This window comes from Heterocephalus glaber, unplaced genomic scaffold, assembly GCF_053883595.1.
Source record: "Heterocephalus glaber isolate CG9 unplaced genomic scaffold, H.glaber_assembly_v1.0 deba00001461, whole genome shotgun sequence".
NCBI classification, from domain to species: Eukaryota; Metazoa; Chordata; class Mammalia; order Rodentia; family Bathyergidae; genus Heterocephalus; species Heterocephalus glaber.
Genome location: NW_028258308.1, coordinates 34788522 through 34813274, shown reverse-complemented (window position 1 = coordinate 34813274; position 24753 = coordinate 34788522). Strand labels below are relative to the sequence as shown.

The 24753-nt window shown below is 36.2% G+C and overlaps 1 protein-coding gene across 17 annotated transcripts in view; it reads left to right on the top strand.

Moving 5' to 3' along the window:
- Pofut3 (protein O-fucosyltransferase 3) overlaps positions 1 to 11472 on the top strand; it is a 431777-nt gene extending 420305 nt beyond the window's left edge. For 10 of the 17 annotated variants that reach the window (XM_021236834.2, XM_087217274.1, XM_004855406.3 and 7 more), the window contains one exon: positions 1917 to 11471. The gene's annotated coding sequence lies outside the window, so the exon portion shown is untranslated. Of the gene's footprint in view, positions 1 to 1916 lie in introns of all 17 variants that reach the window. The other 7 variants (XM_021236833.2, XM_087217269.1, XM_087217270.1 and 4 more) reach the window with 2 other exon arrangements.
- The last annotated feature ends 13281 nt before the right edge of the window (positions 11473 to 24753 follow it).

Genomic DNA, 24753 nt, shown 5'->3' with positions numbered 1-24753 from the left:
TAGGAAAATGAGAAATCATGAAGGAAACATAAAGAATAATTACAAATATCAAATGGAAAATAGAACATTGGGTTGTCTCATGAAACAAAAAGTGTTGCTTCGGGAAGAGGGGGATCTGTGCTCCCAAACGCTACTGAAGGAGGCAGAGGGAGAAAGGGCTAGTGGATTAGACATCTGGTAACACTGGAGAGACTACATGTTGGCTTTGGAGTTCAATATATCGGAAACTGAATTCCTATGCCAACTCTTATTAAGCTGTATGAGTTTAAGGATTCTTTTAAGTCTAATAATACAGTTTGTACCACAAGGTTATTGTGTGGCTTACATGAGATAAAATGTGAAGCATGTTATACTCGCCACACAGTAAACCCTGAAGAAGAGAGGAAGATATAGTTGCAGATTAAAATAATGTTAAAGGCCAAGGAATTAGCTCAGTGGTTCCGCCGCCTGACTCGCAAGCGCAAGGACCCAAGTTCGATCCCCGGTACAAAAAAAAAAAAAAATATATATATATATATATATATATATATATATATATATATATATATAGTTAGAATGGAAGTTAATTGGGCTATCAGAGAGCTAAACTAGCTGGTAAGGACAGTGGGAAGTCTGTTATGTAAATAAACCCAGGAGGTGGTCAAGTGAGGGCTGAGCACACAAAATGGATCCAAGAAGAATGGGTCTAAGCAGACTAGGGCGGAGCAGGAACCAGGATGGCAGGAAAAGATATTTGGACCAAATGAAAAAGCAATGTTTTGGAGCCATTTAGCATGCTGTCTTACATTTTTTCCATATCTCATAAACAAATATTTGAATTTCATCTTATTGTGATGATCAAAAGGATATCATCCAAAGAAGTCAAGATGCTCCTAGTAATGAAGGAATTGTGTTACAAATCTTATAGGCTACCCAAAACTATTACCCTGAAAAGGAAATGTTAGTGTTTATGCTTAGTTTTAAGCTATCTGGAATGTTCAGTAAGTCAGGATTCTGTATTCCCTGGTGAAAGTATACAAAGAAATCTTTCTTTTAGCCCAGTGGTATATTTAATAGGCTGCTATGGCCCTCCAAAGAGAGACTGGAACAAAATGAATGACAAACTTGGAAAGATGATCAAGTTAAAAAGAAGAAGAAGTAGAAACAGATGAAATAAATCTCTAATCCTTTGTTCAGGAAATGTTTAGTCTTGTGTTGTCCAATAAGTCAAAGAAGTACAATCAAAATGTCAAGATCAAGCATCATTCCCTCTGAAATTCATTCTTATTTTATTTTTCCTTCAATGCCTGTCCAAAAAGCTGTGTTTCTAACTTTACTCAGAGCAAGACTTTTTTGCAGTTCCATGCTTTTTAAGTCACATTTACATGGAGATGACTACAGGCTAAAAAAGAAGAGAAGAAATAAAGGTAGGAAGTAAAGAAGGAGTATAGGAAAGAAGCAAGAAAGAGAGGGAGAGAAGAAAGAATGAAGGAAGGAAGAAAGGCGGGAGAGAAAGAAGGAAGGAAGGAGGTAGGGAGAGAAAGGGAAACTGAAAACAATAGCAGAAGGAAGCTGCAGTAAATAAATGGGCAGTGCCAATTCCCAACACTTGATACTCTCCTCTTTGAAAACAATTTCTTTTCCTACCAAGTAAAAACATGCACTATTCTTTTATAAATTCACAAAGTACATTAGCACATTAAGGACTCTGAGAAGGAATCAGTTTAACTTTGTTTAACTTGACATTTTCCAAATGTATGTGCTCAGGCTTCCTTGTGTGACAACTACTAATAACCCTAGTGGTTTAATTCCCACAACACACACTTTAGGAAAAATGGAGGCTACAATTCATTTGCATGCATTGTTGAATTTTATTGTCTTCCTCTAACCAATTGTAATGCATACCATTATATACTGTGCAATATCCATTATTCCAGGAAATACTGTCTGTTCAGTGTGTACATCACATGCTGTCTAAGCCATAATGTTTCAGTCTGAAGACATAGTGTGGGCTATAGAAGAAATGAGATGAGCTGAGAGATCAACAGGCATTTATCTGAGAATGGTAAGTCTAGAAGGCAGAATACTTGTTAAAGACACTTATGCCTTAGTTCTTGGAATTTATAATCATGTTATCTTACATGGCAAAGGGGATTCTGTGATATTATTACTTAAGGATCTTGAGATAGAGAAATTATATTGTTTGATCCAGATGAGCTAACCTAATCACCCAAGTTGTTAAAATTAGAAAACTTTTCTCTGATACAGACAACTAGAGAGATAGACCAAGAGAAGGACTCAGCCCAGTGCTTAACATGGAGGACAAAAAGGGTATCACCGACAGCCTCCATGTCTGCAAGATGTAAGGGAACAGTTTCTCCCAGAGCCCTCATGAATGAATGCAGCTCTGTGGACAACTCAGTTTTATCCCAGTGTCATCTGTGACAGGCTTCTGATCTACAGAGCTTTAAGACAATGCATTTATAATGCTTAGGCCGCCAGTTTGGGCAAATATATAATGGCAGCAATAGGAAAATAATAAAATAGATGAGGACACTGGAAGAAAGAATAGGCAGTATTTACACTGAGTAAACTCCCCTAGAAAGAAATTATTTTAAAAAGTGACACCGTGGCAGGAAGAATTCTATGATAACCTCTGAGATTCTTGGCCCCATTATATACGTACTTTTCCAGTTATTGAATCAACCACAAATGTGGCTGCTGCTGTAAAATGATTTTGCGGAAGTAATTACAGTCCCATATGCACCGACTGTAACTCTCAAGTGTCAGAAGCTAGCCTGCACAAGGTTCTGGGTTCAATCCTCACAACTGAACAACAGCAACAAGAACAACAAATATATAACAAAAAAAGCACTCACAATTAGCAGAGCATTAAAGGAAAAAGATCACTTGCCCATTTAAATATGTCTGTTATGGCAATGGGAATTTTAAAGTCTTTAAGAACTAATATTATGTGAAAGTTTGCCTAGAGCACCTCTGTAAATGTAAGACATTATTTGATTTAGATAGAAGATTTTTATCACTATTTATCATGTAATTCAGTGAGAAGTCTTCATTCTAACCTTACCAACAACATTTTTTTAAAAAAATTGAATCACAAATAAGGATATTGTTAAGAAAGAATGATTTTCTAGCCTTAAAAGACAATTGCTTTTGACTGAAATTGTGTATATAAAATTTACTGTATTGATATCAGAATTTATGGTGAGTTTATTTTGAGTTAGATGAGGGGAAGTCCTTTTGCATGCTTTGTTATTGTATAGGCTGTGTAATATTTTATAGGTGCCACCTATAAAGCATTATCACTATCAAAACATGAAAGTTACTAGCTATACAAAATTTGTTCAGTACAAGCGCTGTAATCTTCTGAGTCAAAAATAGATGGCATCGTCACTTGGTGGACAAAAAGGTGTCTCCTAGTTTGGGACACAATTACTAAAATGATTCTTAGAGACTAAAATGGAATGATTCTCTTATATGCACACAGTAATTTGTTTAGAAAATATAATACACTAAACAGTATATGTCCAACATTTCTCCTTAGGAAGTCCAATGAGCTCTAGGAGGTATAGGCCTTGTGTATATCAAAAGAAGGAAAGATCCCAGATTCAGGCTAGGTCTCATGGCCAATACCTTCACTGCAGGTGTGAGCCTAGTAGACAGAACATGTATGCCAGTAATAACACTAAACTATGTTTGAAATAACTTGGGATACTCAGATTGGACTAATTTTAAGTGAACTGATCAGATTTGGGTATCATTAGTTATACTAATTAAATACTTGCTATGACAATTTTATGGGTCATAATTCACTGATTATTAATTTCATTTCATTGCTTTCACCTTGTACCTAGGTGACAGTGTAACCAGGTAGCAAGGGTTTGTGCAGTAACAACACTGAAGCCTGAGGCTGTGTACTTGGTCTCCCTCCTGACTTAAGCTTTTATTTTTATGGCATTGGCCCTGCCAGAGGATCAACTGTCCAATAAGTTTTTGTAGAAATGATGTGTCAGTTAGTAAAATACAGAAAAGTTTAGACAAAGAGAAAGAAACATGTTCTCAGTTGTTGAATTAGTTATAAAACAAATAACTTCATTGGAAATTTAATGAGTACAAGTTCTGTGGGCAAAACATTTGGTAATAATGAAGTGGGAAATATTAAATACCATTTAAGAGTATTTTAACACAGGGAATAAGCCCTAGAAAAGTTATTTTGGAGAGGGACTGTTTTCTAATCTGTGGCTCTTGTTTAGATTTAAGACTACTAGATGGCATGTGAATTCTATTCCAACTTCGAAATTGTTTATTTTGATAATCTTTTTGAGATTTTTCTCAATGTATTCTCAGTGGTTTTAGTATGTCAACAGAAAGCCTAACCAATAGCTGTGCACAATTTTCATTCCATAATCAATTAGGATGTTATAGAAACTTATAAAATTGAGTCCAATTTAATGATGACAGCTTGAGAGCTGCCTTTCTTAGTTACTTACTCCAGATGTTAATATTTTATCTAATCTATAATTCACAGTAATATTTTTCTACAATGGACATACTCATGAGCAAATACTTTAAAGGGTTACTGTACATTTTTGAGATGTTCCCCTGAGGTTCAGGAATCTTTACTGGGCTCTAGGATTGCAAAAGTTTAAGGACTTCAGGTTGTTCCTGTGGGCACTGCTAATATGTTCAGATTACATTTTTGAACAGTCATTTGCTGGACCTCATACAGACTTGTTTTCATAGTTAACTGCCAGCATTGGGCTCTTCCCAACTAAAATTAGGCTTGAATGTACTGACAGCTTTAACTGATAAACACCTATACTATAAGCTTAACCTAATAGAAGACTATTGCTTGCTCATATTGTCCTAATAGGTGTTCTAATTAGCAAGTGTCATCCTTGGTTTCCAGATTGGCTCTCCTCACTGGAAGGCATAAAAGAGTGAAGGATTCATGGTAAAAGTTTCCATGGGTCAACCCTAGAGATCTCTCCACTGACTTCCTATTGGACCTAGTTCAGTTACATGGCTATATCCAACTTCTAAGGAGGCAGGGAAATGTATTCGACTTTGAGCCTAAGAAGAATAATTGAGCTTGATAAATAGCTGGTCTACCACACACAAATACCCAACTATTTAAAAAGTTTTGATTGCTTTGAATTTTTTTGTTTTGGTTCTAAGTTCTCACACGTGAATTTCTTAAATTATTCCAATTGTCTCTGAAATGTATTTATCAAAATGTTGGTGTATGTAATAATCATCTTTTCATTACTGTAACAAAACACCTGAGGCAATTACCTTATATAGAGAAAAGTCTTATTTCTAGTCACAGTTTTCCAGGTTCCAGTTCAAGATCCAGTAGCTCTATTTCTCTGAGCCTCTGGTAAGGGCAGCACATAACGGTGAGAATGTGTGGCAGAAAAAGCCTCATGAGCCAGGGAGCAGAAAGAGACAGTGAAAGCAGGGTCTTCTGGTTTCCTTCATGTGCATGCTGGTAGGGACCTACGGACCTCATACCAGGCACTACTTCTCAAAGGTTCCACCACCTCCCAATAGCGCCACCCTGTGGACCAAGGCTTTAATACATTAATCTTTGGACATACTCATCCACCCTTACAGGAAATACACACACTCACACACACAGGGTGTGATCTAAAAGTATGGCAAGTATTTAATTTTATAAAAATTATTGCATTAAAAGGCATATTACTATTAATTCCCCTCAAAACACCACCCCCACATTATGAACACACTTATTCCATCATTCTCTACTTTCTACTTTTTTTTCTTTTGACAGGGTCTCACTATTAGTTCAGGCTGACACTGAACTCGTTATGTAGCCCAGGCTGGCCTTGAACTTGCAGCGATCCTCCTGTCTGTGCCTCCGGAGTGCTGGGATTACAGGTGTACACCATCTCCCCCAGACATCTTGCCACTTTCTGAAGCAGTTCTAAAAGTCCTTTTTTGTGTGTGAGTCTTTTTACTTATATTGTTGTGACTGCCTCAGTGTCCTGATTTGATTCAAAATGTTTACCTTTTGTTGTCATTTTGACTTTGAGGAAGAGCCAGAAATTGCATGGTGCCAGGTCTGGTGAATTAGGTGAATGAGGACACACTATAATATTTTCATTTGACAGAACTTGTGGTAAACATTTTGAATCAATTCAAGATATCAGGGAGCCACAACACCACAACTAAAGACATGAAAGAGGACTTCCAGAACTACCTCAGAAAGTGGCAAAACAAGGACATAAGTGTGTCTGAAATGAAGAGGAATATTTCAGGGAGAATAATGGCAATGTATCTTTTACTATAATAAATTTAACATAAACACATGCATGCATTCAAACACACATATATTGCTACAGAGATATGTATGTATATTTGTATATATAGGTATAACATGTATTTATATATAAGTATGTTTGTGTATCCGTATAAAATGTGTGTGTGTTTGTGTATAATTCTAGTTCACAATAATTAGGGCCAGATCCAGAACTTGTGATCAGGATTGATAACTGCATGACATGACTTCATTTTATTATAGTTCAAACTCAAATGTACAACACAGAAGACATAATTTCCAGGATAATATAATAATATATTTGATTATTAATAATATAATAATATATTTGATTGATAATAATATTTTTGATTGTTATCACTGCCATTTTAAATTCTTCTGGTAGATGGTAAATATCTGGGAAAATATATTAATATGAGAGCCATGAAGTCATCATATAGTGGGATATTTTAACAGTTGCTTTTGCTTTTTATTCTTCTAGTATTAATTATTTCTTTATAAGATTTACTCAGAGATTTAGCATCATTCTGAAACTTGAATTGTAAAGGGACGTAGAAAATAAAAAGGAAAGAAAAAAATAAAGCGAAAGAAAGGGTGGTAGATAGATGTGATATAAGGTTGAACTTTCCAACAATTACAAAGATACATCATTTACTCCCTTTCCCATGTCCAGTAAGGGATATTCAATGGGATAATAGTATAAAAAGCCATGGTACCTGTCAGTCCAAACATTGATCTGCAAATCTGACTCTAAAACAACAAAAGGGGCTGGTTGATGTAAGTGGTTATGACTAGATTTGAACCATTAATGATAACACCACTATCTCCATGTCAATTCATAGAGTGGACAGCTGCATTTCACTATTGCTTCCAAGTAAGAATCCAAGAGAAAGGAGAAAGTCCAAATGTGTTGCTCCTAAAGAAACTAACATCAGATAAACTCAGGGATAAATTATATAGTGGAAAAAACTAAAAATGCAGAACCACCTTGTGTAGGAAAAACTACCCTAAAAGGAACTGTCAGTGTTACACATAACAAGAACAGATAGTTGTCCCAGAGTATGCTGGGGGAAAGTTTTACTGTGGTCTGATAAGGGGAGGAATAGGGTAGGACTGTTTCCAGGCAGCTGCTGCCCATTAAAAGAAGGTGGTGAGAGATTCCACTGAGGGCCCTTCAGACAAAGGTATGTGAAAGTATGCACACACCAGGGCTCTACTGAAGATATTACATTGATCATGCTCCAAGTTTCATTGTGGCTAGAATGTTCTCTGGGCAAAGGGAAAAAGGCCAGACTTGGATTGTCTATATGTCTTAAACACTTAATGAAAAATTATATTAGTTCCTTTATATCTTTTGTTACTCGTCCAAGAGACTGGCTATGATTCAGATTGTCTTTATAGGCCTTTACTGATTGAAATAGACATGTTTTGGCTTTCTTTTTCTTTTCCAAATTCTTAATTTTAGTTTTTGAATGGCAACTTTAAGTTTATTGGAGATAAAAATCATTGTTTCTTGACTTTTTACTATGTGCCAGGCTTTGTCTAAGTCGTTTATTTCTTGCAATCCTTATTACAGCTCTGCAAAGGAAGTAACTGTAAAAATCATATTACAAGTGAGGAAACTGCTTTGCCTAATACTATGTAGCCAATAAATGGCAGAACCAGAATATTTATTACATATCTCAGTCCAAAGCTCATGCTCTTTTTATCCTAGAAGAGACATTGTGTGTTCTCGATATTGGATTGGACTTGAATGATGTTCTGCTCTTCCTCTATGTTTTATGTGGCAGCTTCTTTGACTTTCTTCCACTCCGTTTTGGAGGTAATTTTGAAGCCCTAGAGGTTTCATGTAATCTTGGGCATGTCACTTTATTTCAGTTTCTTCAGTGGTAAAATGATGTGGGTGGATTAGAAAACACACAAATCAATTACAGCTTTGACAAATCTCTAGCTAAATGGCCAGGGTATACCATCTTCCAGACATACTCCTCTCTTGGCTGTCTATGGAGAATTTAAGAGTATTTTCCATTGCTAAGTAATGGCCCCCTTCCTTTCTTTCCTTGTCACAGGTAACATTTAAAAATTGTATGATTAGGGAAACATTCCTGTGTGGCCTCTACAAGTAGAAAGCTGGATGTGACAGTGAACCTCAACTTCCTATTTATCAAGCTGAACTCAATCCCTATCATCAGTGAGTTCTCCCTTCTGCAATCACTAGCAAGTAGCAAGTCACATTAGGAAAACCCATCCATCATTTCAGCGAAAAGAAAGTGTTTTTATCCATTGTAGGTGGATAGTTGTCTAAAAGTGCTTATTCAGAAGACCACTGCCGAAAAGAACAATGTCTGACTGCCACAGAAAACGTGGATGCATGTATAAATTTATCCCTATGGACTCAGTAGATTTTTAAAATAATATTTATTTTATCACATGAGCAAATCATAAGTGAGTAGATGCATTTTATTTGCCCACTTCATGGAAGTAATTCACAAGAGCAAAATAAGAACATATCTCTATTTCAACTTGTTCATTTTATATAATACAAGTTTATGGTTATTATATAAAGTAGTGAAAAGTGCCTCTATCCTCTGTGTAAGATACTTGTTAATTATCTTACACACTGTAAGACTGGCTTCCCAAAGCCTGAAAAGGAACCAGGATGTCTAACTCTCTGTAAGGGAGACATAGATAGCCGTAGAATAGCCTGGAATGTCTCAGCAAGGTCACAGCCTAGGTATCTTCAACCTGGAGGTTATCACTTCCAATTGCTTACTGAATGGGGGAAGTGTCTCTTTACACTCTTTTTTCTAATCCTTTCTTTCACTGATTTGTGTCACTATCATGGGTCAAACTTTAAAGAGGAAAAGCATTTTAATCAGCACATATCTTTCAAAAATGTCTGGATGACATAGTAGTATGTATGAAAAATTGAAGATAAAATTCAAATTCATTTATTGAAACTTGATAAAAGAAGAGAAAAAGCACTATACTGCATGAATTTTGGATTCAATATATAACGTCTTCATCATAAAATGGAATAAGGGAAATCTTAATGAGCCTTCAAAACAATTAAGTGAAATAAGTTACAGACAAAGACAGAGAATAGAAACAATGTGCCTTAACTTTATAGATGCAAAAAGTAATTGCATAGTAGAAAATTACTGATATATGATATCAATAAAATCCAAAAGAAAAATGAGGTATTAATAAGTTGCTAGTTTTTATATTTAAAATAGTAAGTTGCTGCTCACATCAAAGGGTTTTCTTACTTGATGATCAAAAAGAAATTTCTGGCAACAAGAATCATTGAAAGAGAATTCAAAGGCTGCATCATTGAGCCTTAGCTGTAAGTTTATTTTCTGCAACTTGATTTTGTTGTTGGAATTTGGTTACAAAGATTATGAGCCATAAAGGATAGGGAAATTGAAAAAAAAAGGTAACCAGAAAACAACACACACACAGCCAGCCTGACAAAATTATTCATAGCACCCTATACTACTGAAAATCAAAAATGAAAGACACCTTTCCATAAAGCCTCTAGAAAATAACTAGTGATAATCAGTGACATAAGGAGACTTTTATTTGAAAGTCCAAATTTCTTTTTGGACTTTAGGCACATTTATTAATATAATAGAAGGCAGAAATCTTCCATTATTTCTTATAGTTTTGTGTCTCACAAGAAAATCTTTGGGTAAAATATGAAGGTGTAAGCAGTGCACTTACAGTGAACTCTCTAGAGGGTCAGGAAATGAAGTACACAATGAGATGAATACGTATTCATTTTCTCAGCCTCTGAGGTCCAAAGTCAGAAGAAGTAGCTTACCCTGGGCATTGATGTTGAACTGTGAGTAAATGGTAGGAGCAAAAGCAAGGAAGATCTATGGGTGTTTTGAAAGTTTGGATTTTAAGGGGCTTTAATCTTTGAAAAGGTTAAAAGCTTTGACTATACAGGTATTCCTTTACTTAGGAGGGTGCTATATCCTGATAAACTCAGGTTGAAAATATCATAAGCCAAAAATATATTTTATACACCTCATCTACCAATCATCATAGCTTAGCTGCTGTGGAATGATGGTGATGTCTTCTTATGGTCATGGGTGAATGGGAGCCACAGCTTGCTGCTTCTGCCCAGCACTGACAGAGATGACTGTACCACATATCACTGTTTCAGGAAAGATCAAAATGAAAATTCACATTACAGCTTCTGCTGCATGTATATTGCTTTTTGCACCATTGTAAAGTTAAAAAAAAAAGTAGAACCACTGTAAGTTGGGGACCATCTGTACTCTTCTGAAAGAAGTGGGTAGTTTTGATGATTTTTGGGAGGAGTTGGAGAGCAGTAGTAAATCTGTATTTTATGGAAAATAATCTGCATGTAGAGCATAAGCTGGAATAAGGAAAGATTTAAATTAGGGGAAAAAACTGAGAAGTTCTTATGAAGCTTGATTTAGGCAGTATCAAAGAAGACAGTCCAAGAAGTATTTTTGAAATGTTACAATAGGGTTAGGGGAAATAGGAAACAGAAGGATCTGGAATGGATGATGATATTGAGAGAAATAGAATAGGGTAGAATAAGCATATTTGCAAAGAAATAAGTGCTCAAAATATATTTATAATTTCAAGTTCTTTATAGATATTTTTACCTGAAGTTGAGGTGAATGATAAAGGAGAGACAGTCCCCAGTGGCCATCAAGGAATCTTTGTGTTGGCTGCCTAACTGTACATACTGGCTCCAAAGACTGCAGACCAAGGAAGGATATTTGAAATAGAGGTTGTAGGGCAGGTCTAGTAGAGGTAAATGAGTGGGCAAGGTGAAAAAATACAAGGGCTTGGTGGAAAACGTGAATTTCTAAATAATTCAAATACTGACACAAGGTCCTGTGACCTTCACAAATGGAACACCAGTCTTGTAGATCAATCCAGCTCCTGAGCAAAGAACTATTAGAAAAAATAATTTAGATAACTCAGCATCAAGTTAGCCTCCCTGCTTACCCTAATTTGACCAAATAACTGGCTCCACTTCTTACATTCTTTGTTTATGACACTTAGTTGTGTGACTGCCTCCTCAACATCACTCAGGGGTCAAATTCTTTTACCCTTTAAGACTTTGCAGGGCTCTGTACTGTTTAATCTTGATTATCATCTTGACTAGGTTAAGAGACACCTAGAAAGCATATTTCTGGGTGGGTCTGGGTGGGTCATGAAGGAACAACCTTGGGGACTGTATCTGAACCCTGACCCCTTCATCTGTGGCACTCTGTAATCCACTCTGCTTCTCAGCAGAGTTGACCATCTTTCCTCCACTGAGCCCTTCTTCCATATTTCTGCCTTGGAGCCAGATGGCCATGAACTGAAATGTCTGAAACTGTGAGCCAATATAAGCCTCTCTTGTTTTAAGCTTCAGGTGTCAGATATTTTGTCCCAGCAACAGGAAAGCTCACCAGTTGTGAACCCCAGTAGCCATCTAGGGATCTTGGTAAGTTTGTTAGACTTCTCTGTCACCATCTTCCTTCCTGACTGTCTACACACCCTATTTCCAGTTGATCAGTACCCAAATAGGCTTTGAGCAGAAGCTGCTATAATAAAGATTCTCCAAGATGTAGAGGCTTAAAAAAGGTAGAAATTTATTTTTGTGTAAAATAATAGGCTAGAGTTAAATGGTACAGGCTGGCAGGATAGCTCTTCCCTGTGCACTGATTCAGGGACCCAGGGCTGTTCCACCTATGTAATTAATAATTAAATTAATTAACCTAAATGATATTAATAATCTTGACTTTAGAGCTGAAGCAAATTCACTGCCACATTGATATTCCAGCCCACGTAAAAGAAAAAGACAGAGCATGTATGACAAGTAATTCTCTCTTAAGCAAGTGATACTGTATTTGTAAGTATCATTTTCATTCAGGAAAGAAGTGAAATTAGTCCTTTCATCACAATTAGTCTCAAGGGAACAGAGCAGTAAAAGATACAGTTGAGTGTTTCTGTGTGTATTCATCAGCTTTCCACCAGTGTAATAAAATGTCTGAGATAATTAACTTAAGAAAAGCTTACTTTGGCTCACAGTTTCAAAAGTTTCAGTTTGTGGTTAATAGATCCAATTGTATTTGGGCTTGCGGTGAGGAGAACCTCAATGGTGGGGATAGTATGGTGGAGCATGCTCCTCACCTCCTGTTGGCAGCAAAAAGACAGTGGAAGAGAAAGGGAGCAGCATTTCACAATCCTGTTTGCAGTCATGCCCTAATGACTTAAAATCTCCTTCCAGGTCATACCTCTTAATGATTTTTATCACTTTTCAATAGCACCAAGCTGGGACCATGCCTTTAACACATGGACCTTTGGAGGAAATTTAAATCTAAACTAGTTAAAATTCTGCTAGTATGAAAAAGGAAACAGACTTTGGAAGAAAATTAGTAGTCTGTTATACTCACCCTGACATTGTGAGTTAATGTGGGCCATACAGCCCATTCTTCAATTATCAAGCATTAATTAAGAACAACAATAGTCATTAAAAAACTAACAAAATTAAAGACACCCTATGCACATCTATGAAAGTGAGCAAGTTTTCTGCTTACCTTTCGTTAGTTTATATTGAGTTAGAGCTATTAAACGTTATCATTTCAGAGCTAAAGTTTCCAGTATAGCAAATTTCTTTAGTGGTTGTTGCTAAAATTGAACCCCTAGCAAAAGGGTGGTGTTCCAGAAGAACTGAGGTCTGGTGCAGGAGAACCAGCCCTAAAGTGCCATGAGGCTAAAGAAAGGCAGACAGATGTATCTTGCATGGAGTGCAACTTATTTGGGAACTTTCTGACAGAAGTGTGGTTCCAGGTGGCAGCAAGACCAGGAGGATCCCTACAATTTAGGGCAGAAAGAGGGTCATTTATTATTTTAAGAATTCAGTCAAACTGGAATGTGCCTGGTTTATATTAATCTAATATCAAAGAATCAGGCACATTCTTCATGCCAGTTTCCAGATATAATGCTCCACACAACACTCTAACGTTTGTTTTCTTATTTAATATTTGACTAGGAAACTATGAAAAACTGACAAGGGTCATTTGAGGGTGATTGTGGCAGTTATGACTCAAGATAGGTGCAGTCATGTTAGTACAGGTAGCACATCTAGGGCTTTGAGGCCACTCTCCCTCCATCCACCTGAATTTGGGCAACACTCCAGAGCTAATCCTGCTTCCTTTATCCCAAGAGAAGCAGAAATAAGAATAACAAAACCCAGGAAATCTCTAAAGCTCCAGGCCAAATCACATGTGTGTTACATCCCATAGCTTGATCTACAGTAACCTTGTCCACTCGAACTCCATTAATGGTTCATAGGCAGGGACGGTATGTCATGCATGTGATGAAAACAAAGTGAATTGTGGGAAAGTCATGTGTACTAGATGCCCCCAGATGACTCAGCACCCAGTCAATCATTTCTGTCAGCCACGTCCAGAGAGATCCAAAGAGAGACACCTGGGACAGGTGCACATTGATTTATCTTTCTTCTTCCTGATCCTCCACTCTTCTAGTACCACTTCTTTCCAGTCCATGCCACTGTTTTGTTTCTGTTGGCACAAACCCACACTATCTGAGCTCACCTTCCCCATTCACTTCAATAAATGTAGCTGCATTTTCTTTTACCAATGGGTGTACACTTGCAATTCTTTGCTTGCTGTACACAAGACTGAATCTATCCCTGGGTCTTTCCACACATGCTATCAATGTTAGCCTCAGTCCAAGCAGGTCATAAGTTCCTGATGTATAATCCACGATTCCTCTCTTGTTGCTGGTGATTGAATCTGAACAATCGCACCCTTTTTCTGAAGTATGCATGCAGCTTCAGGATTATTTTGAACACAGAGCTCTAGAGAACCTCTGTGAGTTGACTGGTGTTGACATAAGAGATTAAAACAATTTGTTACCTATGGGTACTTGGAGACCACTTAAGTTTCAGAAATCATTATTGATTTGTTGTTGCTTACTTTAGGTCTTCTGTTGATAGTTACAGATGCCTTTTCCCCCTCATTTGAAGTTCAGACATTATTTAGGCAAACAATGGGGAAAAGCTATACCTTAAACCAAAAGATACATCAAATTCTGCAGAACCTCCTTGGAGAACTCAGTCTGTGGATATGAAGAACTGGGGAAGGCCAGGGCATTGTTTGCATACAATACACAGGAAATAGGGCTGCTCAGTAGGGTCTTCCCAGAGAGCCCTCATCTATGTCAAGGGTCCTTTTTTCCGAAGGTCCTACAGATGCCTGCAACCAATAAAAATGGTTGGTTTTGTGTAAAAAAAAAAAAAAAAAAGGAGGGGGGGGTTTCACAGAGATTAGAGTTTGAAAAGCCTATGGGTTCCCACAAACATTTTCTCTGAAACTGACTGGAATTCTTCAGCTAAGGCAAGCCCAAAGTGTATCATATAATAAATTGACCCCTGGAGATTCTGGGCAGGTGGGAAACAAAGGGAGAAAAGGTCTCAAAAAATAAGTAAGACAAATACCAAGATCCTTCAATAAGCAAGCTTGCTGTGGTGAGAAGCAGTGAGCTTCTAGCTTTTGAACATTTTTTCCAAAAGGGAATTAGATCCACTTCTGAAGCAAAGCCACTTACTTTTATGGTGGAGGATAACATTGTTTTCTACTTCTTATTCCAAAGTAGTTAAAGATATTCTCCCAAAGTTTTTCAGGAGTTCTTTATCGATTTTGCCTCTAGATATTACCAGATACCAGATAATGTCCTTTCCCCTGGCAATAGTGTAAGAGAGAGATTTCTGTTGTTCTTTTTTAAATGACCATATAAAATAGATAAACTATGAATACCTATAATTACAACATCAACAAGGAAATAGCCTGATAACTTGTCTTAAACCTGTGAGCCAGCTTGTTTGAACATGAAAAGCTGTAGTGAGAGGACAGTTAGGTGGATAGGAGTAGAAGCAATTTTCAAGTCCATCTAGGTTAAATTCTTTCAATTTGTATTCTGTACTGCATGTAGAAATTGATGGGGGGAGTTAGTATGAAATATCACCTTCCATCTTGTCTATGTCATAAATTTAAGTGATAAAGCACAATGTAGTAAAGGACATATAACATGCTGTCTATTGCAAAAAATATCTTTATATATTCAAATACATGCATGGAATGTTGAATATAAATGGAATCTCTATCCTTGGAAAGGTAAATACAAATGGGAAACACTGGTATCTTGAGATGGAAAACCAAATGGATGAGGGGAGAAGAGAGCTACTTATGAAATACCTACAGAAGACCTACAGAATTTAGAATTTGTCACCATATGAGTGCATTATCTACTCAGATATCTAAATATAAATTGAAAAAAGTTTATGATCACTATTAATTTTTTTCAAAAATATCTTTTAAGATTCTTTCAGTAAATGTCAGTATATTAATTTTTAGTTTTTACATAAGGTTTTGCTCTAAATATAGAGTATTGAGATTGGATATAAAAATGTAGCTTTTTATTCTTGTGCAACATTTGGAAGATACTACTCCATCGTTTTCTGACTTTTGTTGTTGAGAAGTTGAGAAGTTTACTATCAGTCTACTAATGCTTTTTTTTTTTTGTTAACTTTTATGATTTTTCTCTTTATTCTCTGTGTTTTCTTCTCCATGTTATGCATTTTCATTATGTGACCATGTATGAATTTATTATATTTTATTTTATTTTATTTTATTTTTATGTCCCACTGGTTACTAAAGTATATTTGTGAGCAAAATTTCATGTTGCTATTAATTGTGGAGCATTCCTAGCAAACGTAGTATACAACCATTCCTTCCATTTTCTTATTCTGCAATTTCTAGTAAACATTATACATTTAGGCTTCTCAATCCATCTCTGTTCTCTTAACTTTACCTCAATGTTTTTGCTCTTTGGCTTTCCATAACATACTCTGGGTTCACATGTTAGTACTATTTTTCAGTTCACTGATTAGCTCTTTTGTAGTATTGCATTAGAATATATCACATCTACTGTAGTTTTCAAACTTTTATAATATAAGTTTGATATAAGTTTTAGGTAACAGAATTGATTGTTCAAATCAATTGATCCACTTGATTGTATTTCATTTCTTTTCATGCTTTTTTAGGATCTTACATTCTTTTTAATATGGCAGTTATGGTTTTGTTTTTCTCCTTGAATATACTAAATGACTTAAAGTTTCTATCAAAATGTTTGGTAAATTAATTTTATCTTTTTTGATGGTTCTGGGGATTTTTATGGGACCCCGGGGCATTTGTACTGAGCTACATCTCCAGATCTTTTTGTTTTTTATTTTGAGACAGTCTTCCTAGGTTTCCTAGGCTGGGCTCAAATTTGCAATTTTCCTGTCTCATCCTCCTAGAGTGCAGGAATTACAGATGAGTCTAACCTCACTTTGCTTAATTTTACCTTAAGTAAATTCCTATTCAAATTATTGATTGCAGTGGTATTCTTAGAATTCTCTAGTGTTTCGTTTTTCTTTCCTCTGTTTCTATCTCACTGCATCTCTGCCCACCCCCATCTCCAAATTGAATTAAACAAAGATGAGTCAGGGAAATTACACATGTAGACAGAATAAGTTTCTTCTGCAAGAATTGACAGCCTAGAATTGTCACTATCAATAGTTTTGAGATATATGTCTCAGCATCTTGTATAAATTTTGTCCAATTGTACATATTAAACACTTATTGAACTAATATCTTAATAGCCATGTTAACAAAAGTTGTGTAATCATTAAAAATATCATGCCTACAAAAGGAAAGGCAATTAAATCTCTATATAACACTTCGAACTTTGCAGAAACAGTGAAAGGTTACACTGTTCTAGAAGGAAAAAAAAGCTGAAACGTTATTGAAACTATGAAGCCAGGTCTGAAATTCTTATGTACTATCTTAGGAAACTGATCCAATAGAAGCAAATATACTCAGGATGTGTGCATTATCACAAAGTCTGGGAATGTGAGCCCCACAGAGAAAAAGTTGACAGCAAGAGAAGAAATGAGCGGAAAGAAAGAATTAAGGAGATACTAAAGAGTTTCACATAAAGAGGGATTTACAAAAGACAGGTTATATTAATTGGAGATATAGAAATTCTTGTAAAAAATGAGACTGACTAGAATATCAGTACAGGATACCTACCACATGAAGGTCTGGAGAGATTTGGGAAAGCGGGGAACATCATAGTAAGAACTATAATACATTATATTTGTACCGGCAATTAGCTTTTTTAAAGTATGTCTATAGTTTTTGTCTTCTTTGGACTTTACAATCATTCTTTAAAGTACAGTAATTATTATTTAGGTTGGGGTAATAACATATCGAGCACTCTCTTCGTGTTAAGAGGCTTCACCTGTTTATATAATTTAATAGGAGTCAGGGTACCTGTGTTCAAATGTCAGCTTTTGTGCTTATAAACTAGGATACCTTATGCAAGTTACTTACTGTCTCTGTGTCCCATTTCCTCAAATAGACATGGACCTAAAATTACTTCTTTGAAAAGATTTGCTGTGAGGCCTCAGTGAATTAAGACAGTAAATGTACTTAGTACAGAGCCTGGCAAATAGCAAGGGCTTTTCAAGTGTTAATTATAGTGCTAATAAGATAACAATAATTATTTTATTTTGAGAGGAAAAACTGAGGTTCTAAATTATATGCTTTTGCCACAGAATTGCTCATGTAAAAACTCAAAGCCAATTTCTTATTCCAAGTCCTGTGCTTTTGTGAAACACATTGCTTACTTTATTTGATATTTAATATCTAACTTGTAGCAATATTACAATGTCAGGATATTCGAGGTAAAGAAGAATTAACAGGGGTATGACTTAGTGGTAGAGGATGCATTAGTTTGTGTGAGACCTTCAGTTCCATTTTCAGAACAAGAAATAAAACAAAAAATATTGAAGTGTATCTGATGTGTCCAAAGAGGCTTAAGACAACCTTGGTGAGTGGAGTTATCCAGTACAAGGGATGCATTAATGAGTGCAGCTAACAGGCTTGGGAATGTTCTTTGTTTTGGGTCAGTAGTGCTCAGTACAATGCTTTACATCTCATAGGTAAAACTAAATTTCTATATTTTGGTCATTCTTGTATAAAGCAGGATTCCAAATGTCTGTTGGAAGCCACCCTCACCCACGATCAGCTGCGTTATTTGGTGGGAATGATCTAGGACTATGTCCAGCTCTGGGGCCCAAAGGGCCACGATTCCTGCCTCTCAGCAGTGTTCTAGTTCCCTTTACCCCAGCAACTATCATAAATAGGTATGTGAGCCCATGGAAGTAGAAGGTTCTAGGAGGAGTTTTTTGGGCTTTGGCAGACAGAGGAAATTTTCCTTTTCCTGGGAACTACAAGAAAAGACCCTTCTACTTCTCTTGAGAGGCACCCTGTAAGGTCAAGAATTGCTGCCTCAGCCATCTTGCTGACTGGGGGAGCACAGAAGACAAAGTGGGCATGGGGAGAAGAGAGAGGGAAAAGGAGAGTGAGAAAGCAAGGGAGAGAATAGACTGACAGCACTGCCTCTTGTGGGAGGCCACAAACTGTCTTGTAGGAAGCCAGTTCTGCTTCTAGACTTTTCAGTTATATGATACTTACTCTTAAAAACATGAGTATAGTTTAGATTTTTCACATTTAGTATAAAAGTCCTAATATGGTAAATATTCAATATTTGTTGGGATAAGAGAAGTTTGCAGCTTGTTTCACATAAAAGGGTTAATATCTCTAATATATAAGAAGCTTTAAAAAGCTGTTTAGAGAAGCCAACAATCTGTCAGAAAAACAAAGCATTATTAATAGGCAATTCCAGAACAAGAAATTAAATGGATTTTAGTCAAATGAAAAATATGCTTAAACTCACTATTAAAAGACATGTAAATAAAAAACACATTGAGATACAATATCTCACTCATCAAAATGAGTAAAATCCAAGTGTTTAAAAGAATTTGGTGATGCTATGGGGAAATGAACAATTTTATACATTTCGAGTGGTATGCAAATTATTGTAATATCCATGGACGGTACTTGGGTACCATAGCAAATTTGCATATGAATTTTCCTTTGATGAGTAACACAACTCAAAGCTACACTAGCAAAATATAAACAAAAAGATTATGTGGACAGGGCTAAAGCAGGAGGTTAGGTCGTGGCAAACCAGGGGTGCCAGCCACCCTGACCTGTTTGTCATGGAGACACATGGGCAGAACAGCTTCCCAGGCCTGCACTGATACCAGTCAGAGCATGCAAGCAGGGTTTTGATAGGACAGCCTAGATCTGATGTCAGAATGGGGTGTAAAAGACTGCAGCCATTGGACTCATGACTACTGCTTTTTTTAATTCACAAAGCAGGGCACTACTTTCTTTTCTCTCACTCTGCAAAGCTCTTCTTTTCAGGGCATTTTTTCTCTTTTCTTTTCTCTTATTTTTATCTTTAATAAATGTAAAACACCTCACTATCTGGCTTTCTGTCCAATTCTTTGCTCAGGAGGACAAGCAGAAAGCAGAAAGGGCCCCTGGGAAGAGTACAGCCCCCAGTACCCAGGTAACAGCACTATTTGTTGCTCAGGTTGAATACAAGCAAGTACTCCTACGATATTAGAATATTAGAATACTCTATAATAGAGTACTATGCAACTGGAAAAAAAAAGAATGAGGAATATCTCTTTATTCTATTATACCTAATACATTATGTGGAAACACAAGATAGATAAAAATGTGTATAAGTAAGCAGTTGACTATAGAAAATATATATTATTTTTTTTCAAACAGAGGATAAACCTTATACTTTTTTTGTTTTTAAAAAAGGTTACTTATAAAGCGGAAAAAAGATGTGGGGACAGTTAACAAAATTAGATTTCTCTATACCTTTGATTAGAAAATCATTAGACTTTTACATAATTATACATTCAAATTAAGTACAAAGACTTTGTTTCCATGTTTTTCCTTTTGTCATGTTTTTTTCTTTTCCCTTCTAAGATATATCATGTAAAGGTACAAGATTCCAATGATGAATGTAACTGTATTGTATACCTAAAATATACCAATGAACTAAATGGAAAAAAAATTAAGTACAAAAGCAAGTCCTAAAAATCTAAGGTAAAATAAATTATCTTATATGTGTATTTGGTGGCATAACTACATAGTCATTCTTTCGAGTGACTTTAAAAAACAAGAATTGTGCCAGGCCAGGGGCATGTACCTTTAATCCCAGCACTCTGAGAGGCTGAGGCAGGAGGATTGCAAGTTTGAGCCCAGCCTGGGCAACTTAACAACTTAGTGAGGCCCTGTCTCAAAAAATAAAAAAAGGAGTGGCTGTGTAACTCAGAAGGCCCTGGATTCAGCCTCCAGCCCCACAACAAAAAGAGTCCTTACCTGCCCTTCTCCAAATCTTAAATTGTTTTTCAGCCATCATAAATTAATAAAAGTGTTGACACTGTTATCTGAGACTTCTGTGGATGTGATGTGAGATAAAGCTAATGAATAGTAAAGCATGATTTCAGAAGGGCAAAAAAGGACATGCAGCTATAATCCTGAATCTGATTGAAAGTGTTAATATGAAATCATAACACATTTTCTTTTAAAAATTAAATGACAAGTTCATATGATACTCAAATATTAAAAGTAAGCCAGGCATGGTGGCACATGTTTGTAACCCCAGCACTTTGAGAGTCTGAACTGGGAAGATGGCAAGTTCAAGCCCAGTCTGGCCAACTTAATTTAGCAAGACCGTTTTTCGAATTGAAAAAAAAAAGGCTGGTGATGTGTGAAGCCTGAGTTCAAACCTCCATAGTGAAATAAACTCAAAGACCCAAATCCTTTGTGGGTCACATTTACATTACACTAGGAATCCAATTCATAATTCTGAAACTGATAAAGGAAAGAACTAAGCATTTATGCTGTATTTTCTACTTAAAATTCCAGTAGCAGAATTATCTTGTAAAACATTGCACTTGAAACAGATCAAATCCCTTGACCTACCCATTGATTCACATTATGGCACAGCAAGATTGTTTCAAAAGACACTATGGAGATATAATTGACAGATTATATTTTTATTGGAACATTGCAAGGAAAATCAGAGATGAAGGGGCAGTTACAGACTTAAAAATTTTAATAATTAGATACGTATGAAACAAACTCAGAATTAGTAAATGTGTAAGATGATTACATAAATGTGAAGCATAACCAGATATTTAAGAATACTGAGAAAACCTAACGTCTTCAACTTATTATAAAAATTATTTTTACAAAAAGAGATACAGAAATACTTGCAAATGGAATATGAAGATATCTAGGATTTGCTTCAAAATAGTATGTTTGTGTGTATGTGTGTATGTTGTATATGTGTGAATGAGGTGGAAGGAGAAAAGTAAGATTGGCCTTGATGCTTCTCCTGGTGGTAAGGGCATGTAGGATCATTACACTATTCTCTCTACTTTGCCATATGTTTAAAATTTTCTAAAAGAAAATTGAATAAATGCTTGTTGATTCACAGTAAACTGATCTAATCATAATTCTTACAAATTGACGTCTCTGTAAACTAAGGTACTCCTATGAGAAATCCTTTAAAAATGTTTTTAAGAATTTGAACATAGACACATAAACAGTTCCCTCTACAATAAGCATAGATTAAAATTTCCCTTTCTTAATTTCATAGTGAGCTTCTTGCAGACAAGAATATCTTGCTGATTTTTGTCATGACGCTGGATGAGATGTTGACATTTGATATTTTTGTAGCTTAACAATTCACCTTTTTGTTCAGGAGTGCATGCTCTGAGGCAGGCTGTGTTCACAATCCAGCGCTGCCACAAAGCTTGGGACCTTAAGTAAGTCATTTACTTGTAAAGGAGGAATTTTAGTCATATGTACCTAACATTATGAGGATTAATGAAATAATGAAAATAAAACACTGAGCACAGTGTCCAAAAATGGTAAATGCTCAATAGTGTTATTTTTGTTAGTTTTAAAATCTTTTTCTCCATGATAAAATGTCAGTTCATCATGTCATCTTGTCTTTGTAGCAATGTTGACACAAATACATCCATTCCAGAAAAAAAAAAATCAACTCGGCGTGCGTGTTTTTGTCTTAGGTATTTTTCTTGTCATCAAAGCACCCAAAATCTAGATGAGGTTAGTATCATTAAAACAAGGAACTGAGACATTCATTCTGGAAAGATGAAGTGGATTCATCTATTCTTCCTTCCAAGTACAGATGAAATCCCTGAACACTATAAAGAAACATTAAGAACACTCTGGAAAAGGGGATGCAATGAAATTAGATGAACTATGGGGCACAGGATCCAAGAAACAACATAGAGTGAGGTTCTTGTGTTTTCCTTTCCCCCTTCCGGACTGGGTGCTCAGAAGCCAGAAATGTCAACAAGTGTAGACAAATCAAATAGCAAGAAGTGCTTGCTCTCTCTAGCTGAAAGATCAGGAAAGGAGCAGCCTACCAAGGCAGAACATTTGTAGACAATTACTATTCTGCTGAGCCACAAACTACCCCAAACCCATCAGCAAAGGCTGAGTGGGAAGGCTGGGCCTTTCCCTTGCCTAAATGTCGCAAGCCACCCCTCATACATTTCCCCACTACCATGGTGTTGCAAATGGTCAAGGGTTGAGCTGGGACTTTTTCTATCATGTGGCAGTAATAAGGACTCTCCTTGTCATGATGTCAGGGGAAGGCCCATGGGAAGTAACATAACGAGCCACTTTCCCTGCCATTATGTCAATGAAGGACAAATGGAGAATCTATACTTCAATCCCTGTTAGGCCCTGTGAGGGGGCATTCACCTTTCCTTGCTGTACCATTTCAGAGGAGCCCTTCTAAAATAGAAGTTTTAAGTCAAAACCACAATATTAAAACATAATGACAAATTTGCCTAAGTTTCCAACAAAAAGTCACCTATCTCAAAGAACAAGGAAAATCTCAACTTGAATAAGGTACCAGGTGCCAACATAGAGAGGACTTAGAGAAGACAAACAAAAGCCTTGAATAGCCAGGAAAAAAAAATGACAGCTTACTTATAGAGGAAAAAAAATTGAATGACAGAAGATTTCTTTTCAGAAATACAGGCACCAGAAGGAACTGGCACATCACTTTTCCTTCTCTTTTTCTTTTTTTTTTTTTCATTAAGTTTATTGGTACATTTTAGGCATACAATACAGTTACATTCATCACTGGGAACTTTTACTTTTACATGATGTATCTTGGTTCTTACTTTTTACCCATTTCCCTGCCCTCCCTTCAACCTCTCCACCCATCCCTACTTACAAAGACTTTGTTTCCATTTTTTCTTTTTTCTTATTTTTGCCTTTCCCTTCTTTCCTTTTCCCTACCCCTCCCACTTCCCCTATCACTTTAGACCTTTTCTTCCTATTTCACATAATCGATTATACATTTTGATCCTTATTTACACTTTTAGTTTCTCACACCAAAGAAACTATTCAGTATTTACACGTGTGTCCTATTTATTTCACTTGAGTATGGCCTCAATGTGCATCCATTTAACTATAAATGTCTCTAGTTTTTAATTTTTTATGAATGAATAGTACTCCATTTTATAAAAAAAACACTTCTTTATCCAGTCTCCAATTGATAGGCAATTGGGCTGTTTCCAAACTTTAGCTATTACAAACTCTGCCGATATGAACATGGGTGTCCATATATTGCTGTGGTATGATTCTTTTAATTCTTTTTGGAAGATGACCACCAGAGGAATAGCTGGGTCAAATGGGACCTCTAATCCTCGATTTTTGAGGTATCTCCATATTGATTTCCATAGTGGTTGCACCAGTCTACACTCTCACCAAAAATGGAGAAGAGTTCCTTTCTCCCAACCCCATCAGCATTTGTTATTAGTTGATTTCTTGATAGCAGCCATTCTTTCCGGGGTGAGGTGGAATCTCACTGTTGCTTTCATCTGCATCTCTTGAATGATCAGTAATGTTGAACATTTTTTCATATGTTTATTTCCTGCTTTTACTTCTTTGTCTGAGAAATGTCTGTTGATTTCAGATGCCCATTTTTGGATTGAATCTTTGTATTTTGGAGGTCTTATATTTTTAAGTTCTTTACATATTCTGGATAGAAGTCCTTTGAGGAATAGCTGGTAAAAATTTTTCCAACATTGTGGGTTGTCTCTTCACACCATTGGTGGTTTCGATTGCTGTTCAGAAGCTTTTTATTTTATTTTTTTAAATTTTATTTTATTAGTACATTTTAGGTATGCAATATAATGACATTCATCATTGGAAATCTGCACCTTTACATAATCTCTCTTGGTTCTTATTTTTCCCTCTTCCCTGCCCACCCTTCGACACCTCCATCCCTCCCTATTTACAAATACTTTGTTTCCATTTTTTCATTTTCTCATATTAATTCTATTCCATTCTTTCCTTTACCCTACCCCTCCCAATTTCCATTCTGCTTTGCCCCCACAGGGGAAGAGCTGGGTCAAATGGGACTTC